The following is an 18,500-nucleotide window of genomic DNA, read 5'->3' on the forward strand; positions in this document are numbered from 1 at the left end:
GCATGTACATACGTCATCAGTCATGCCCAGCTCCATCTCAGGCTTCTGCAAGTGTGGCTGGCATGGGTTTACATTCCCAGCAGACACGACCTAGACTGGGTAGTCAGGGTGCTGGATCGCATCCGGTTCTCTCTGGATTGGTGGTTGGACCCTGGGTCGGTATTGGAGGACATTGCTTTCACAGCCCTGTCTCCGTCTCTGACCCTCGTCTCCGATGCTTTGGACCTCGGCTGGGGAGCACACCTGGGTGAGCTCAGCACACAGGGCTGCTGGTTGCAGGGCAATCTGGCCCTCCATTTGATTGTCAGGGAGCTCAGAGTGGTTCGCCTGGCCTGCCAGACTTTCTTGCCGTACCTGAAGGGCAAGGTGGTGCAGGTCCTGATGGACAATAATGCCGCAATATATTACATCAACAGGTAGGGCAGAGTCAGGTTGTTGGTCCTTTGCCAAGAAGCTCTCAGCCTTTGGGACTTTTGTGTGCGCCATGCCATTCATCTGGTAGCCGCACACCTGCCCGGGACCAGGAACGTATTAGTAGATCACTTCAGCAGGACCTTCTCATCTCACCACGAGTGGTCACTCCATCCACAGTCAGTCAGTGCAATCCCCCAGAGATGGGGGACTCCCCAGGTGGACCTGTTCACGTCCAGGCAGAACAGGAAATGCCATGTGTTCTGTTCGATCTGGGGGATGGACAGGGGCTCCCTGTCAGCTGCGTTTCTCCTCCCATGGTCAGGGGCTCTGATGTATGCCTTCCCGCCAGTGCTGTTGATTCATACAGTTCTCATGAAGGTCAAAAGGACAGGGCAAAGGTTATTCTATAGGCAAGTAGAAAAGATTCACATGCTGGGCCTTGGAATGGTGCATCTGGGCCGAGCAGGTCTTGCTATAGGAGATCCTGGATTATCTTCTGCACCTCAAACTCCAGGGATGCGTCTGACAATTTTGTCCCTGTCATTGATCAGACATGGTCACTATTTCGGCTTTCCACCCTCCGTTCCAAAGCAAGTCAGTCTTCACTCACGACATGATGGCCCATTTTTTGGAAGGTCTGGATCATCTCTACCTGCAAATCTGGGATCCCGTCCCTCCCTGGGACTGAATCTTGTGCTGTTGAGGCTCATGGGGCCTTCCTTCGAGCCTCTGGCTTCTTGCTCTTTTCTGCTCCTCTCCTGGAAGTTTTCGTTCCTGGTTACAATAACGTTGGCCCACAGGGTGTCTGAGATCAGGGCACTTACTTCAGAACTGCCCTATTTGGTATCCTATAAGGATAAAGTCCAGCTGTGACCACATCTGTTTCTGTTCAAGGCAGTTTCCCAGTTTCATACTTGCCAGGACATATACTTACCTGTCTTCTTTCCAAAGCCTCATACATCAGATGAGGAATGTAGGCTGCATGCCCTGGATGTCAGGAGGGTGCTGACCTCCTACATAGATAGCACAAAGCTGTTCCGTAAGTTGATGCAGTTGTTTGTGGCGGTGGCAGACAGAAAGAAATGTCACCCAATGTCTGCTCAAAGGATTTTGTCCTGGATCACTGCCTGCATCCACTACTGCTATGACCTGGCAAGAGTGCCTCTGCCAGCAATTGTGACGACACACTCTGCTAGGGCACAAGCATCATCAGTGGCCTTACTGGCACAGGTACCAATCTAAGAGATCTGTAGGGCTGCTAGCTGGTCATCTGTCCACATGGTCTCGTCTCATTATGCACTTACCAGCAAGCTCAAGACAACACTGGCTTTGGCAGAGCAATGCTGCAATCTGCACGACCATGAACTCTGAGCCCAGCTAGAGTGGAATCGACATGAGCAAGCACTCAAAGAAGAAAAAACAGTTACATACCTTTTCATAACTGTTGTTCTTTGAGATGTGTTGCTCATGTCCATTGCATTACCCACCCTCCTGCCCTCTAATTGAGTTGCAGGAGGGCAAGAAGGAACTGAGAGGGTGTAGGGCCGGCAGCACCTGATATACTGACACAAGAGCATGGCACTCAAGGAGGCGCCACAGCTTACCCTAAGGATACCGCTAAGGCAAAAATCTCTGATGACCGCGCACGTGGGTGCGCGCACACCTAAAATGGAATGGACATGAGCAACACATCTCGAAGAACAACAGTTACGAAAAGGTAGGTAACTACTTTTTTTAAATGTTGGGTTTAAATGGTGTTTGTAGTTGTCCCAGCTATTGTGCTGGTTGAGTCACTTTCTTAATTCTAATCCAGTGAGAATGGTTGAGTTCTTCTTCTAGTGATGTCCCAGTGGGTGCTCCACTCCAGGTGCTAGTGCATCACTGTGCCTTTCCTCAGCGAGTTTTAATAGGAGTGCCCATACAGGTTGCACATGTGCAGTGCCTGCCTCATGGCACCATTGGCACTTCATCTAGCCTACCCATGCAACCCGGATCCCTCAGTTCCTTCTCAACTGTCCCCGACCTGAGATGGAGCTCCCAGCAGTCCCATTAAAAGCATTCATTTTGCTGCTGTGAGATAGTTAAGATAGCTTAGCCCTGGTCTACAGTATGAGTTTAGGTCATATTTAGCAGTGTTAGATAGATTTAACCCTGCTTCCATCCACACGACAAAGCCATTTTTGTCGACGTAAAGGGCTCTTAAAAATCTTTTTCTGTACTCCTCCCCGACGAGGGGACTAGCGCTGAAATCGACATCGCCGGGTCGAATTTGGGGTTGTATGGATGCCATTCAACAGTATCGGCCTCCGGGAGCTATCCCAGAGTGCTCCATTGTGACAACTCTGGACAGCACTTTCAACTCTGATGCACTAGCCAGGTACACAGAAAAAGCACCGGGAACTTTTGAATTTCATTTCTTGTTTGGTCAGTTTGGTGAGGTCATCAGCAGAGGTGATCATACAGAGCTCATCAGCACCGGTGACCATGCAGTCCCAGAATCGCAGAAGAGCTCCAGCATGGACCAAACAGGAGATACTAGATCTGATTGTTGTATGGGGAGATGAATCCATGCTATCAGAACTCCATTCCAAAAGACGAAATGCCAAAATATTTGAAAAAATCTCCAAGGGCATGAAGGACAGAGGCTATAACAGGGACCCGCAGCAGTGCCGCATGAAACTTAAGGAGCTCAGGCAAGCCTACCAAAAATCCAAAGAGGCAAATGGCTGCTCCGGGTCAGACCCCCAGACATGCTGCTTCTATGATGAGCTGCATGCAATTCTAGGTGGTGCCCGTACCACTACCCCATCCCTGTACGTGGACTCCTGCAAGGGGGGAGTCTCACGCAACACGGATGAGGGTTTTGGGGATGAGCAAGTTGAGGAGGAGGAGGAGGAGGAGGAGGATGAAACCATTCTCCCCAACAGCCAGGAACTGTTTATCACCCTGGAGCCAGTACCCTCCCAACCCTCCCAAGGCGGGCTCCTGGAATTTGAAGGCAGAGAAGGCACCTCTGGTGAGTGTACCTTTGTAAACGTAATACATGGTTTAAAAGCAAGTGTGTTTAATGATTAATTTGCCTTGAAGACTTGGAATGCATTCATGGCCAGTACAGCTACTGGAAAAGTCTGTTAAGTGCCTGGGGATGGAGCAGAAATCCTCCAGGGACATTATTAAGGGGACATTTAGAGGTGGCCATTCCTGTTGGGCTGTTTGCCTGTGGCTGAAAAGAAATCATCCCTGCTTTTAACCACGCGGTGGGGTCGGGGGGGGGGGGGCGGGGGTATTCACGCTGAGCTGTTCGCATGTGGCTGGCAGGGATCTTCCCTGATACTAGTCATGCAGTGGGAGGAGGGGTGAAGCGATCATCCCAGAGAATTGTGGGGGGTTGAGTTGTGTGAAACCATTCCCACATGTTATAAAGGTTGAAGAACCCGAAAGACTGTGGCTTATCATGGCTTCCTGCAAGCCGAATTCTGTTGCCCGGCCCTGCGTGTGTGATCTCTCACACCAAACCGGCAGGCCTTCAATATAAGAGGCAAAATGCGCCCTTGTACCGAAAGCACATGTGCTATGTAATGTTAACAGCTTGGTTCACTGTGAAAGAGTCTACCCGTTGTTCTCTAAAATGTCTTTTTAAATACTACTCTCCCTTTTTTTCCTCCCGCAGCTGCAAATGTTTCAACGTTCCCCATATCATCTCCGTCCCAGAGGCTAGCGCAGATAAGAAGGTGAAAAAAATGCGTTTGCGATAAAATGTTCTCTGAGCTCATGCAGTCCTCCCACACTGAAAGACCTCAGCAGAATGCGTAAAGGCAAACAATGACAGAGTCCAAAGCAGAAAATGAACACAAGGGCAGGAGGTACGAGCAAGATGTGAGGTTGCGGTAGCAAGAGTTGAGGTGGTGGCAGCATAATGAGAGGAGGCAGGATGCAATGCTGAGGCTACTGGGGGATCAAACTGATATGTTCCGGCATCTGGTGGAGCTGCAGGCAGCAGAAGTGCAGACCGCCGCTGCAGCCCCTGTGTAACCGCCCGCCGTCCTCCCCAAGTTCCATAGCCTCCTCACCCAGATGCCCAAGAATGCAGGGGGGGGAATCCGGACACCCAACCACTCCACCTCAGAGGACTGCCCAAGCAACAGAAGGCAGCAATAAGTTTTGAAGTGCAGTGTGGCCTTGTCCTTCCCTCTTCCCCACATCCACCACCCCACCCGGTGCTTCCCTCCTCCCCCACCCCTCCTGGGCTACCTTGGCAGTTATCCCCTTATTTGTGTGATGAATTAATAAAGAATGCATGATTCTGAAACAACAATGACTTTATTGCCTCTGCAAGCGGTGATTGAAGGGGGGAGGCCGATTGGCGTACAGAGAAGTAGAATGAACCAAGGGGGTGGATTTTCAGCAAGGAGAAACAAGCAGAACTGTCACATCGTAGCCTGGCCAGTCATGAAACTGGTTTTCAAAGCTTCTCTGATGTGCAGCGCACCGTGCTGTGCTCTTCTAATCGCCCTGGTGTCTGGCTACGCATAATCAGCGGCCAGGCAATTTGCCTCAACCTCCCACCCCGCCATAAACATCTCCCCCTTACCCTCACAGATATTGTGGAGCAGACAGCAAGCAGCAATAAGAATGGGAATATTGGTTTCGCTGAGGTCTAACCGAGTCAGTAAACTGCCCCAGCGTGCTTTTAAACATCCAAAAGCATGTTCTACACCATTCTGCACTGCTCAGCCTATAGTTGAACAGCTCCTTACTACTGTCTAGGGTGCCTGTGTATGGCTTCATAAGCCATGGCGTTAAGGGGTTGAGCTTCAGGGCAGGGGAAAACAAGTCACAAAGTTCCATGAAAGTGCCTTTACGCATGTGAAAGTTTTGCAGCCACTGGGAATCATTTGAGACCCGCAACACTGTGCAGTCCCACCAGTCTGTGCTTCTTTCCCGGGCCCAGAATTGTCATTCCATGGCATGAGCCTGCCCCATTGCCACCAGGATGTCCAAATTGCCAGGGTCCGTACTTCTTGAGAGAAGTCTGTGTCCATGTTCTCGTCACCGCACCGCCGTCGCCTCCTCACCTGCTTTTGCAGGTTCTGGTTCTGCACATACTGCAGGATAATGCGCAAAGTGTTTACAATGCTCATAACTGCCGTGGTTATCTGAGTGGGCTCCATGCTTGCCAAGGTATGGAGTCTGCAGGAGAGCAGAGTTGCAGCAGAAGCGGTGGAGGACGATGATAAGCATCGCGCACATTTCCCGAGGAAGAACACATGTACCTGGGAGCCCGTGACAGACACCATAGAGAAATTTGCTACTGAGACATTAGCAGCAGAGCAGAGTCGCAATGGAAGCGGTGGATGACGACGGTTAGCAGTACTACTGCACCATTTGCTGAAAGCAGTATGGCATCCGCACGGAAAAAAGGCACAAAACGATTGTCTGCCATTGCTTTCACGGAGGGAGGGATGACTGACGACATGTACCCAAAACCACCGCAACAATGTTTTTGCCCCATTAGGCATTGGGAGCTTAACCCAGAATTCCAATGGGCGGCGGAGACTGTGGGAACTGTGGGATAGCTACCCACAGTGCACCGCTCCATAATGCGATGCTAGCCACAGTAGTGAGGATGCACTCCGGCGAGTTAATGCGCTTAGTGTGGACATACGGTACTGACTGTATAAAATTGATTTCTAAAAATCGACTTCTATAATATTGACCAAATTTTGTAGTGTAGACATACCCTTAGATACTAACAAACTTTTCCAAAATAATAAATAAATAAATACATTATTTCCTCTCTTTTAGTACACTCAGGATTAGATATAAACCTAAAAAGAATGCCTGGTTCACCAGGATTTAAACGATTCACAACGTACAGAGAAGCAGTGCTGGTGTCAGATGGACACAATTTTTCCATTGCCTAGGGGAAGCACACGTTCCTCAGAAATGTGCCCATTGTAACCAACTGAAAGCCAAGGCACACAGAGATAGAGACCTGAGACTGAAACTTATTTTGATGGAAAAATCGTTAAAACCAACATCCAACCGAGGGCAGGAAACCTCTTCCTGGCACAGATCGCCAGTCTCTTCTCCACCAAGATGCCCAAAGTCCCAAAAATCTGTGAGGAAACATGTCCTCTTCGCCTCATAGAGAGCAGACTACCAGAAAACGGTCTCTGATCAAATGGCTTTCATCGGTGCTGATCACAATGCGGCTCAGTACTTATGACACTCCAAGAACCTCCAGCACTGCCCATGCGTTGGCTGCTGCCAGAATATGGTGTTCCAGTGCGGAGTTGAGTTGCTCTAAACCTCCCTCCTCCACCACAGCACCATAGACAGCGCTGGAGGAGACAGCACGGACAGCTGCTCCGCCAACTACGCCGCTGCCTAATATTGCTAGTGCAATGGCGCTGACACAGACTGCACCAGCATTGGCTCTGCATGCTGCACCCTCGATACAATCGGCACCGCACTCTTCGGAACTGAAGTTCATGGCACCACACCGCTTTCTGCACCAGAAGGACCTGTTGGTCTCCTCAACTCCAGAGTCACCTCCTTTGGGCATCAATGGCTCACTGATGCCAGCGGTACCGAAGCAACCATTATCTCTGATAGCCCCCACTCTTAAGTGGTGAGGACGGCAAGGTTGAAGGGGTGTTCTCCCCTCACCATTTCTCTCCGATCAGAACACCTGTGGCAACTTGACCACTACGATCAAGGGCTACATGTGCGCACGACATGCCACTATGTCATAGACCCCCAGGGGTGGGACCACCCATGGCCTTCCCTGGGCACTGGCCATATTGGGATCCATGGGGATCTTACAGAAGACACTAAGCAGACTCCCCAGCCCTTGTAGGTAAGACTCTAGATACCCATTTCCACCCTCGGAGACTGTAACTACTGAGACAGGAGAAGAACCCATAGCAGAACAGGAAGAGGGCATTGCTCTTGGTAACTCGCCAAACAACATTAATTCATTCTCCTCACTAGATAAGGCAGTAATGCCCCCACCCTAAACCACCACTGATAACTTCAACCACTTCCGGGACTTATTCAGAAGTGTGACTGATAAGCTCAAAATTCTTCTGAAAAAAGTATTAGAAACTCAACATGAATTACTGGACATCTTGGAGACATCTTCCTCACCCAAGATAGCATTGCCAATTAATAGGGTGATAATGGAACCCGCTAAAACGGTATGGCAAACTCCAGCCACCATATCTCCTACCTGCAAAAGAGCAGACAAAAAATACTACTTTTCCTTTAAAGGGACTCCTCTCACAAACGTCTGCTTCGACAAGAGGTAGATCACTTCCTCTGACTAGGGGCAGTGGAAGCAGTTCCCATCCAACGTAGGGGGAGGTGTTTCTGTTCCCACTATTTTTTAAAACAGAAGAAAAACGGGGGGTGGCAACCAATCTTGTATCTCAGACAACTGAACAAGTTCATGAGAAAACAAAGGTTCAAAATGGTCACATTAACAACAATAATACCAACACTGGAACGGGGGACTGGTTTTCAGCCCTCGACCTGCAGGACACTTATTTTCATATTACAATACATCCTGCCCACAGGTGGTTCATGAGATTTACCTTAGACAAAGACCACTATGAATACAAGGTTCTTACCTCTTGACCTATCAATGCACCTCGAGTTTTTTCAAAAATTCTCATGGTAGTAGTGGCGCACCTGAGAAAACAAGAGATAGTATTCTCTTACCTGGACAACTGTCTTCTGAAGTCACACACTCGATTAGACACCTTCCAGGCTACCCAACTGACAATAAACTTCTTTCAGAGTCTGGGTCTACAAATAACAAAAAACAGTCAACAGTAGAACCAGTTCAACAATTAGAATTCATCGGGGCCTACCTTGACTCAGTGATAGCAAAAGCATCACAACCACAAAATGATTCGACACAATAAATGCTCTCATACCCACAGTAAGGAACAGCCCACAGATTGTAGCCCACCCATGTCTCCAATTTCTGGGCCACATGGCAGCATGCACATTTGTGGTGAAACATGCAAGTTTACATATGCGCTGCCTGCAGGGATGGCTAGGAACTGTCTACATACCAAACAAACATGGATTAAACAGACAACGATGCCACCCAAAGTCAAGAAATCGCTAACATGGTGGACTCAACCACACAACATGTGCTTGGGGATCCCATTCATACAGGATCCTCCATCACTGATTATCACAAGGGATGCCTCCCTCATAGGGTGGGGAGCACACATGCAACACCGCACACTTCAGGGGCTACAGTCCCAGTCAAGACAAGACTACACGTAAATCTGCTAGAAATCTGTGCTGTCCGCAAAGCTTGCCTTCACTTCGTACCGTTCATAAGGAATCAGAACGTAAGTGTAATGACCGACAACACTGCTTACATCTTCTACATAAACAGGCCAGGGGAGGCCCCGATCACACTCATGTGCACTGAGGCTATGAGACTCTGGAGCTGGTGCATCCAATACAATATTCACATCTCTGCCTCTCACCTATCTGATATCAGAACACCTTGGCAGATGAGCTCAGGCAATTTCCCTACGATCGTGAGTGGGGGATGAACGATGAGCACATATTCCAAAAATAGTCACCCAGAGATAGACCTATTCGCGACAGCCCAGAACAGCAAATGCCCAAGATTCTTCTCGAGAGCAGGTCTGGGAACACAATCAATGGGGGATGCATTTCTAATAGGACACATCTGTCCTGTATGCATTCCCACCCATGCCATTACTATTCAGAGTAATACAGAAAATAAGGACCGACAAAACAAGGGTCATCCTAATAGCCCTCACATGGCCAAGAAAAGTGTGGTATCCATCCATAACACATGTGCTCCAGTCACTCTGCCACGTTGGATGGACCTGTTAACACAATGCGAGGCTCAGGTTCATCATCCGAAGATAGAGATGCTACATCTGAAAGCATGGCTCCTCTATGATTCTTTAATGATGAACGAGGTTGCTCAGAACAGGTCAAACAAGTGCTGCTCCACAGTAGAAAATATACTACATGTGAGACCGACCTACAAAAATGGAAGAGATTTACTGAATGTTGCACCACTAAGCAAATCGCTGTGGTATCGGCACCCCATGCCACTTCTATTAGATTACACTCTTGAATTAAAACATTCCGTCCTGTGTCTCAGTTCAACAAAAGTATGGCTAGTGGCTATTGATGGCTTTCACCAACAAATTAACAACACCACAATATTTGCTCACCCAATCACTAAAAGATTTCTCAAGGGCATTCAAACCGTCTTTCCAGAAGTAAGACTTCCCACACAGCCATGGGACCTAAACTTGGTCTTAATGGGTCTCACCTGAAAACTGTTCGAACCCCATGCGACCTGTTCCCTACTACACCTATCCATGAAGGTTGTATTTCTAAAAGGAGTCACATCAGCTTGACAGGTGGGAGAAATAGGGGCTCTCATGGCAGACTCCCCATACACAATCTTTTTTAAAGATGAAGTTACATAAAGGACCCATCCTAAATTCCTCCCCAAGATACCCTCGTCCTTCCATATTATCAACCAATACATCTTCCAGCATTGTTTCCCAAACCACATGAGAACGCACTTGAAGCTACAGTGCACACCCTAGACGTTAGACGAGCATTAGCGTTCTATTTGGAGAGAGCCAAACCATTTAGAGCGTCACCGAAACTATTCATATCCATCACAGAATGGTCCAAAGGTGCTGCCATATCTACACAGAGGCTCTCCAAATGGGATCTGGATGTATTCACCTATGCTAAAGGGCATACAATCTCCAGTAGGCATCAGAACGCACTCTACCAGATCAATATCATCGTCAGCAGTTCTAAACAATGTCCCCCTCATAGACATATGTAAAGCTGCCACCGTGGCGTCTGAACACACCTTTGCTGAACATTATGCAGTCACATAAGCCCGTTGTCAACTGTGCCCACATATCTATTCAGGGGACACCATCACAGGGCCTAATAACATCAGCCACACTATCAAAGGCTCGTTCACCTGCACATCCACCAATGTGATATATGCCATCATGTGCCAGCAATGCCCCTCTGCCATGTACATTGGTCAAACTGGACAGTCTCTACGTAAAAGAATAAATGGACACAAATCAGATGTCAAGAATTATAACATTCAAAAACCAGACAGAGAACACTTCAATCTCTCTGGTCACTCGATTTCTGATCTCAAAGTGACTATCCTTCAACAAAAAAACTTCGAAAACAGACTCCAACGAGAGACTGCTGAATTGGAATTAATTTGCAAATTGGATACAATTAACTTAGGCTTGAATAGAGACTGGGAATGGTTGAGTCATATTCCCCCCCACACCCCTTCGTTCCTCAGACGTTCTTGTTAAACGCTGGATCTGTGCTGGAAATGGCCCACCTTGATTATCATACACATTGTAAGGAGAGTGATCACTTTAGATAAGCTATTACCAGCAGGAGAGTAGGGTGTGGGGGGGGAGAGAAAACCTTTTGTAGTGATAAACACCCATTTTTTCTTGGTTTGTGTGTATAAAAACATCTTCAGTATGCATCCAATGAAGTGAGCTGTAGCTCACGAAAGCTTATTCTCAATAAATTGGTTAGTCTCTAAGGTGCCACAAGTACTCCTTTTCTTTTTGCGAATACAGACTAACACGGCTGTTACTCTGAAACCTGACATAAGGCTTAGAGGCAGATACACGGCTGGGCCGAGATTTGTTATCTTCGCTCAAAACCTACCGACTCTGAAATCCCTCCCACTCTACAGTCACCTGGAGTGGAGCACCCACAGGGACATCATTTGAAGAAGAGAAGGTTACTCACCTTGTGCAGTACCTGGCGTTCTTTGAAATGTGTGTCCCTTTGAGTGCTCCATTATCCACCCTACTCCCCTCTACTTCGGAGTTCAAATGGTAGATTCTGCGGTAGAGAAGGAACTGAGGGGTACATGTTGCGCACATACTAGATGAAGCTCCAGCGGCGCGTCAAAGCAGGCACCACACATGCGTGACCCGGATGGGCACTGCTACTAAAATTCTCTGAGCAAAGGCACAGGGATGCCCCAACACCTGGAGTGGAGTACCCACGGGGGGGCACATCTCGAAGAACCTCACTTACTGCACAAAGTGAGTAACCTTCTCTTCAGCATACTGTGTTTCAGAGCACCTTGCTGGGGTTGAAAGACCGACTTTAGAAATTTGCTTTTACTTGGTGCCAGAGAAACTGTTCGTAAAGAGGTCTTGTTGATTGTGCAGAATACATTCAATTTTGGAATCTGATTTTTTTAAAATATCTCCAAGTTTCTTCCTTGTAAATACCTCCAAAAATTCTGGTTACTAATGCAATGATGACCTTGACAATGCTGATTAAAATATTTAATAGCTGTAAAGTAAACAGTATTTTGAGGTAGTTTCCTAAAAAAGACTCTAAGGAATCTAAAGTTGTGGCTTATTAATGGGGAAATTCTGCAGAACACTGTAGCTTATATTTTTAGACATGTCATCTGCCAATGTGGAAAGAGAAGTGTTCTGGCCTTGATTTATAATTCCCAATTGTGTGTACAGTTTTGGCTAGCTCCTTTTCTTCAGATGAATATCTTATTATTATTATTTACTTTTGACATCTAATTATCTTTAGTAGCTTGTTACAGGAGGTAGCAGAGTTTTGTTCCATATCAATTGTGGAGAACAATAACTCACTTGTATGGGTAATTTTTGTATTCGTTTTGATCTATACAGATCTTTTCATGCATTATTCGCCCCCTCCCCCCTTTTTTTTTTTGGATCTTTCAACTCTTGTTCACATTTATATTTGAGCTCATTCATAATTAGAAACATATTTGACGTTCACTTATGTCTCTCCCACTGCTAATTTTGAATGTTCAGTTTTGAAATCTGTGATTTGTGCAGGTTCCCCCCGCCCCCCTTCTGCCTTGGTCTTTTCATCCTTTCTGCTGCAGTGAAGTTTAGTCCCTGCTGTTTATTAGACCCAGCAGGATTGGGGGTTAAAATAGCAGATACTGCGTTGTCCACTTCAGATAGATAATCCTGTTGTTTCTTAACAAGGCTCTTAGGGCAATCATATACAAGGAGTTCCCCTTAAAAGCTAATCTGAGCTAGAAAATTTATTTTGAGCAATATAAAAGAAGACTCTGATTGTGGCACACTCCATATTTTATCCTGAGTTAATTTTTCATGGAAGGAATATGCCAATTGCTTTGTTGGAGTTCCCAGAAGAGATTTTGAATCTTTGTGATATGCAGTGCTAACTCAATTATTGAATTCTTGCTTTCTTGAGCTTCATCCTATTTTAGTAATACAAATAACACATATGATTATTGTTTCCTATTGAATAGTTTCCTCTTTAGACTCTTGTACTTTGGTCACCTTCTCCGACCTGCATAGACGTTTCTCTTCTATGTCTGTTCTTTTGTCATTTTCTCCTATATATATTTAATTCTTGGCCTGCATGGGTCATTTGTTGGTGAATACTGGACTTTTGTTGTTTGTTTTTAACAAAACTGTGAACTAAACTGCTTTGGTTGTTTTTTTGTTCCTTTTCAAGTAGTGGACATTTTTTCAAACATAGATAAGTGCCCAACTACACCCACAATGATTTTGTTGATTATAATCCAATTTCTAATTTAGTTTTCTCAAAGGGGCTGGAGAAGAAAGTTGCACTGCCAAAATATAGTAGCATTTTATTATTACTTTTATCTTTGTACAGTATCCAAAAGTGTTCATGACGCTTTACAGAATAAAAGCCACAGTACCTACCAGAAGGGTTTGCAATCTAATTTTAGAGATGCCTCATTAGAGAGACAACCAAAAGGGGGGACAATAAGGGAAAGGGAGGATGAAGATTACAATAATGAGGTAATTATTAACATTGAAATGTCAGCTGTGGCCAGAGTCTGTAACTATCATCTTCTCACTTTATATTTTTCTCACATTTCACACTTACTGTACTACTTTTAAATCTCTGTGCAGCTAGCTTCTATAAGCAATTTCAGTTAGAGTTTCATCAGTTTGTTCGGAAAGGTCCACTGGAGTGGTTTATATCCTGTTTTTCTAAACATATTTAATTTAATTAATATGTTCTATTGAATCAATTTTTGGATAGTATTGAGATTCTCTAAGTGCTCCAATTTAGCTTGTTTAATATTTACATTTTGGCTGACTCAGTTTTTAGGTTTATCGTATCTTAGTGCAGTTAAGTGAAATATTTGGATCTTTTCAGAGACTGAACATTAGCTGATGGCTTTCACCTGTGAATTTATAAATGTCAACGAATTCCCTCCAGATTAAACACTGATCGAACTGAAATTCCCAAAATGATTGCTACATTTTATACCATCTATAATTTTGCATCTTGAGGGGTCCCCCATATGTGTGTGTTTCTTCAGACTCTTGAATTGTGGGGTAACCATGTTGGAACACAATAAAAACATCATTAAATATTATTTTCATCATTTTAGGACTGTTACTGGAGTGTGCCCGTTCCTCTCCAAAGTTTATTTGGCAACATTAATTCCTTTTTCAAGAACAGCAAAGCTGAAACTTGTGCCATGGTTTTCTGGACTTTTTTAAACTGACCAGATGTTTTCAGCTTATTGAGACTTCAGCAGTTAGGGCCTTCACTGGGACCAAGTCAGTCCAGAACACTACTCTTGTCATAGAGACCATATGCAGGCTTCCTGTAGTGTCCTGGGTTGATTTTAAACTCATGGCAATTACTTTAGGGGGCTTTGTGTGGACAGACCCTTTATATTTTGGACTTGCTAACCTCCTCCTATGTGCCTTCATCTTCAGTGTGGTGCCTCAAGCAGAAGCTTCTTTCTTTCCCATATTCAATTCCAGTTAATTCATTTGTGGCCAGGGCTTTGTCGTCTTGTACTTCCTTCAATAAATAGTTGGGAATTCTGAATCTCTCTATTATTCTAAATCTTCTAGACTGAAGACATCTTTTCATTCTGGTATTTGTTTAATATTTTTAGTTATTTGGTATTTTTGTTATTATAAAGTGCTTTGAGTCACTATGTGTGAACAGTGCTATAAATATTTTTACTCTATTGTATCAGTAATTTAAAGAAACTCATGGTTTCCATAAATACTATCATTAAATTATTAAAAAAAAAATATATTTCCTTACACCGATAATTAGTGTTCCATATGTAAACAAAATGTTTTATTGTTAAATACAAACACAGTAGTTCTTATTCTTACTACTTTTTCTTGAAGACGATTTACAAGCCTGTGCTATGACTAGAAAGATGCTATTACAGTATCGGAAGGAGGCCACCTTTACTGATGGAATGGTTATCAGACTGTTCTCTGTCAGCACCTGCTTTCCATCAACCAGAAAATATTAGATGAAATATAGATAAACCTGGCATCCATTTAATTCTCTTTATTTTAAAATGTCTAATAATATTTGATCTCTAGCTCTAGGTCATTAGGATTTAGTTTTGTTAGGATTTTAGTTTAGTTTTTAGTTAGGATTGAGACAGCAGCTCTTTTTTATTTATAGAATTATAAAGAAAGTTATTTGTTGTATACTTTTTCTGTGAATTTGTTACATCCTGCTTTATTTGACAGGTCCTGATTTCAAGACAAAGAATGACAAAAATTAGACCTTGTCTACACTACAGGTTACTTCGGTATAATTTACATTGCTCAGGGGTGTGAATAATCAACACCCCGAGCGATGTAAGTTACACTGACCTAAGCACTGGTGTAGACAGTGCTACGTCGGCGGGATAGCTTCTCGCATGGACATAGCTATCACCTGTCATGGAGGCAGGAGTTATGAAGCTGATGGGAGAGTTCTTTCGCATCAGCTTAGCGTGTCTCCACAAGTGCTACTGCGACGCACTCCCGCCACTGTATGTTCTGTGGTGTAGACAGAGCCTTATAGATGGAAAAGACCTACTTGGCCATACATGTACTAGTGCATTATCCAGTTTAACTTTAAGTGTGCCCAAATGATGGGGCTTCTTCCACTTTACTTGGGAGATTATTTTATAGTCTAATAGAATTCACTGGCAGGATGTTTTTTGTAAATATTCAGCATACATTTTTCATTCTTAGTTTCATCCCATTTTTCCTATTTGTAGTGCACCCTCTTGAATGATTCTTGTGTTTTGACTCTTATTCCATAGAGTTGATCATACCCTTAGTCTTCAGTCAGTACTTAGCCAGGCTTTAGCTATTCTGGTTTTTTTCATCTTTCATTAGAACTTAAAATGCAGTATCTGGAAATTTGCAAAGATAGATCCTTAGAATATGTCTACACTGCAATAAAACACCCATGGCTGGCCCAGATCAGCTGACTTGTGCTTCTAGGGGTCAGGCTGCGGGGCTGCTGAGACTTGGGATGGATCCCTGGCTCTGGATCCCTTCTTCCTTGCAGGGTTCCTGAGCCTGGATGTCTACACTGCACTTTTATAGCCTGGCAGTCCAACTTCTGCAAGCCTAGGCCCCTGCCATTGTCAGCCATAGGTGTTTTATTGCAGTGTGCACCTACACTTAGGGGCCATGGGTCAGATGAGCATAGTTTAGCAAAACTTCATTGCTGCTCTAAACTAGTGGTTCTCAACCTTTTTTCATTTGATGACACCGGAAAAATTTAGAATGGTGGTGTGGAGCCTTTTGGAAATTGCAAATGGAGGTCCAGACCCCTTTAGAAATCTGTTGTATGTATGTATGTATATGTGTGTGTGTGTGTGTATGTATGTATATATATATAGTTGAAATCTGTTCAGACAGTTTTCATTCCAAGTCTTGTACACAATCCGTGGACTGCTCCAGGGGTCTGCAGACCACAGGTGGAGAACCACTGGTCCAAACTGCACCATACCAACCCTTGGTGAGCCCTGGAATGGAGAACCACAATCAGCTGTGATTCTCCTCTTCTCCCCCAGTTGTGCCCAGCCAGTACTGCATGCACTTGAGCATTGAGCTTGTAACCTTTATGCAGATATAATGCATGAAGTTATATGTCATGTAAAACAGAACTGATTTCACATCAGCATTTTATTCCAGCATATGACGACTAGGGCTGTTGATTAATTGCAGATAACTCTCACGATTAACTCAAAAAAATTAATCACAATTGATCGCCGTTTTAATCGCACTGTTAAACAATAAAATACCAATTGAAATGTATTAAATATTTTTGGATGTTTCTCTACATTTTCAAATATATTGATTTCAATTACAACACACAATACAAAGTATACAGTGCTGACTTTATATTATTTTTTATTATTACAAATGTTTGCACTGTAAAAATGGTAAACAAAAGAAATAGTAATTTTCAATTCACCTCATACAAGTACTGTAGTGTAATCTCTATATCAACTTACAAATTTAGATTTTTTTTGTTACATAACTGCACTTAAAAACAAAACAATGTGAAACTTTAGAGCCTACAAGTCCACTCAGTCCTACTTCTTGTTCAGCCAATCACTAAGACAAACAAGTTTGTTTACATTTACCGGAGATAATGCTGCCAACTTCTTATTTACAATGTCACTTGAAAGTGAGAACAGGCATTTGCATGGCACTTTTGTAGCTGGCATTGCAAGGTATTGACGTGCCAGATATGCTAAACATTCATGTGCCCCTTCGTGCTTCAGCCACAGTTCCAAAGAATGTGCTTCCATGCTGATGACGCTTGTTAAAAAAATAATGTGTTGATTAAATTTATGACTCAACTCCTTGGGGGGACAATTGTATGTCTCCTGCTCTGTTTTACCCGCTTTCTGCCATATATTTCATGTTCTAGAAGTCTCAGATGATGGTCCAATACATGTTGTTCGTTTTAAGAATACTTACACTACAGATTTGACAAAACGCAAAGAAGGTACCTATGTGAGATTTCTAAAGATAGCTACAGCACTCAAACCCAGGTTTAAGAATCTGAAGTGCCTTCCAAAATCTGAGAGGGATGACGAGTGGAGCATGGTTTCAGAAGTCCTAAAACAGCAACACTCCAATGCAGAAACTACAGAACCTGACCACGAAAAAGAAAATCAACTTTCTGCTGGTGGCATCTGACTCAGATGATGAAAATGAACATGCGTCGGTCCGCACTGCTTTGGATCATTATTGAGCAGAACCCTTTATCAGCATGGACAAATGTCCTCTGGAGTGGTGGTTGAAGCATGAAGAGACACATGAATCTTTAGTGCATCTGGCACGTAAATATCTTGCGTCACCGGCTACAACAGTGCCATGTGAATGCCTGTACTCACTTTCAGGTGATGTAAACAAGAAGTGGGCAGCATTAACTCCTGCAAATGTAAACAAACTTGTTTGTCTTAGCAGTTGGCTGAACAAGAAGTAGGACTGAGTGGACTTGTAGGTTCTAAAGTTTTACATTGTTTTGTTTTTGAGTGCAGTTATGTAATTAAAAAAAATTACATTTGTAAGTTGCACTTTCATGATAGAGAGATTGCACTACAGTAATTATATCCGGTAAATTGAAAACTACTATTTTGTTTTTTACAGTGCAAGTATTTGTAATAAAAAATAAATATAAAGTGAGCATGGCACAGTTTGCATTCTGTGTTGTAAATGAAATCAATATATTTGAAAATGTAGAAAACATCCAAAAATATTTAAATAAATGGTATTCTATTGTTGTTTAGGAGCGCGATTAATTATGCAATTAATTTTTTATTTGCGCAATTAATCATGATTAATTTTTTAATCAATTGACAGCCCTAATGATGACATATATACATGTGTACACACCTAAGTGAAATGTGTGTATCTGTATATTTATTATGTACATTCCTTTAAAAAGCCCTCATTTTTTTTGCTGAGAACTGTTAAATAATAAAAGATACATAAAGAATGATAAAATATTATTCACCTTCTCTTGTCACATTCACCTGACACAAAAAAGTTAATCAGAAATCATATTAAAGGAAAACATATTTGTTTCCAAAATATTTGCGGTGCCCGTGGATAATCAAAGGGGGTAAAGCAGCAGAGTTTTAGCTGTAGGTTAAGCTTCCTGGAAGCTTTCATTAAGGAACCAACTCAATAAGCCATCACCTCTAGAGTTTT

The 18,500-nt window shown here is 43.8% G+C and overlaps 1 protein-coding gene across 2 annotated transcripts in view; it reads left to right on the top strand.

Annotated features, from left to right (window-relative positions):
- FER (FER tyrosine kinase) overlaps nt 1–18,500 on the top strand; it is a 446,225-nt gene that overhangs the window by 325,691 nt on the left and 102,034 nt on the right. The window lies entirely within an intron of this gene.

This window comes from Eretmochelys imbricata, chromosome 5, assembly GCF_965152235.1.
Source record: "Eretmochelys imbricata isolate rEreImb1 chromosome 5, rEreImb1.hap1, whole genome shotgun sequence".
In the NCBI taxonomy this organism is placed as follows: Eukaryota; Metazoa; Chordata; order Testudines; family Cheloniidae; genus Eretmochelys; species Eretmochelys imbricata.